Genomic DNA, 2,500 nt, shown 5'->3' with positions numbered 1-2,500 from the left:
CTAGGAATTGCTCCAGATGGGACTGCTTGAGCAACCCATAGCGTCCATCTTTACACTCTTGGGAATTGGCATGTACAATAACCTGCCGTGCCCCTTGTGAGTTGAATTATTATTTTCTTACTATAGATGTCTGTACAAGTACCAGTCACCAATGAGCCAATTACGAAGTACTGCCTGTCTCACCTGTTTACCTGTTACCCTGATTTTTAAAAAATATTTTCTGGCATCTACTAGTGCTGATCTTGTGTACTTTCTCCAATTAATTTTTCAGACTCTCTGGCTATTATTAGGGGTTAGGACTAACAATTATCATTTTTTTTTGGGTACACAGCAAGCAATATGGTAATCATAGGAAGTCAACAGCAGCTACAGGGAGTGTATAACTTTCCGAATGGAATGAGGTAAGTAAGTAAAAGCAAAGAAAAGAGAGAGAGAGAGAGAGAGAGAGAGAGAGAGAGAGAGAGAGAGAGAGAGAGAGAGAGAGAGAGAGAGAGAGAGAGAGACAGAGAGACAGAGACAGAGAGAGAATACCTCGGCGAAGAGAGAAAGAGCGAAAGAGAGAAAGAGAGAAGAGAAAGAGAAAGAGAAAGAGAAGAGAAGGAAAGAGAAAGAGAGAGAAAGAGAGAAATAACATGAAGAGTAAGAGAGGAGAGAGACAGACAGACATACGACAGACAGACAGACAGACAGACATACAGACAGACAACAGACAGACAGGACAGACCGACAGACAGACAGACCCAGCTATAATAAAATTCGCGTTGAATCATTCATTTAATCTCTATGTGCAATTGTCAACAGGAAATGGTCAATGGAAATATGGACAAATTCTCCTGACGCTGAAAGCAATCTTCTACAATGAATTCATGAATTTGAGTTATGCGTCAAGTTGTTGATGGAGCCCTGTGTGGATTGTGGATCATTCTCCAAGCCCTGGGCCCAGTGAGTATTGTGAGGCAAACTTTTATTGTCATGGTGTAACTGCTGTCGTCAGTGTGCATGTCATGGCCATTTGGCCACTTGATATCATGTGTCTTTATCATGAATGACACTATTGTCCACTATTAATGTTCTATGATCAACCATCCATAATTTAATAATTTTTGTATATTTATTCATATTTGTCAGTACTAATGATAGGCTTGAAATAATTATCTTACTAATACACATCATCATCATCATCATCATCATCCATCATCAGCATCCTCATCATCATCATCATCATCATCATCATCATCATCATCATCATCATCCTCATCATCCAATCATCACTATCACCATCACCATCACATCACCATCACATCACCACCCACCACCACACCCGCCTCATCATCATTTTGCTTCTTCGTACCTATCTTCCGTTTTTAGTCTCCTTCTTTGTCTAATTACATTTTGCTGAATTGATATTTGTGACTTCATTCTGTCAATCTTTGGTTGAGGCGTGATAACCTAACAAGTTCGGTGGTTGCCATCGTGTACATCTTGGCCTGCCGTACTATTGGAACAAGTCGCCCGTGCTGACCAGCTTCCCTGATGGTTCTGGGCCACTGCTGCTGATCACGTGGCCTTCCCTTCTACATGGCTTGCGGACTGACCCAGGACGCCCCCAAAGGTTAGTCTTACTGGTGGTTAGCAGGCCCCAATAGACATAAATTCGATGATTTCTAAGTGAGAAAGTATTGTTATTGCATTTCTTAAATTTTTTCTTGTTCTTGTTCTTGTTCTTGTCTCGTTTTTGTTTTCTTCCCCTTCTCTTTTTCTTTTTCTCCTTCTCTTTCTCTTTTTCTTTCTCTTTTTTTCTTTCTCTTTCTCTTATTTCTCATTTGTATTCTCTTGCTTTTTGAAAAAAAAAAATCAAGTTAACTCCTCTGAATTCTTTGGTTTTTTTTTTGGTTTTTTTTTTTTTTTCCCCCTTTTCCCCCCCCCCCCCCCCCCTCCCCCCACCCCAGGGTATCTTAAAATCATCGAGGCTGTCAGTGTCTGCAAAAAATGCATAGCCCTAACCTCCCCGGACTACCCACTGTTCCGTGTGCAACAGCTGCATACTCAAGATTGGACCATCACTGTCCGTATCCTTTCTTTTTTGCCTCATTTTGTCTGTGTGTAATGAGACTGGGGTAGTTTTGTGCGACAAATTTAGCTTGCTTATCTGGCTTTACAAACAGAAGCTTGGGGTTTTTGTTCCTGCATAATAGTGCTCTCGTGTTTTTTTTTTTTCTTTTTAGACAGTAATAATTTTGGTTTTAGACTTTGGTAATGATACTGAATGCGTTCTCTTCTTGAAGTAAGAAAAAAAAAAAGGCAACAACGACTTTAAAACTGTATAAATCAGAGTTGTATGGCTGCCGCTAATGGAGTATCTACTTAATTACTTTCACTTATTACTTTACTTAACTGCTGTTTTTTCCGTCGCCTTAATTATTACTCTCACTTCCTTAACCGCTGCACCCCATATAGCTTGCTCAACAACTAGTGTGGGCACTACCATCACCGCTACTTC

General features: G+C 40.2%; 1 pseudogene; it reads left to right on the top strand.

Moving 5' to 3' along the window:
• Positions 1-339: 339 nt before the first annotated feature.
• Positions 340-2,500, top strand: part of LOC119580731 — a 51,026-nt pseudogene continuing 48,865 nt past the window's right edge.

This window comes from Penaeus monodon, chromosome 14 (genome assembly GCF_015228065.2).
Source record: "Penaeus monodon isolate SGIC_2016 chromosome 14, NSTDA_Pmon_1, whole genome shotgun sequence".
NCBI lineage: Eukaryota > Metazoa > Arthropoda > Malacostraca > Decapoda > Penaeidae > Penaeus > Penaeus monodon.
The sequence above is the reverse complement of the archived record's forward strand: the minus strand, read 5'-3'. Positions and strand labels throughout refer to the sequence as shown.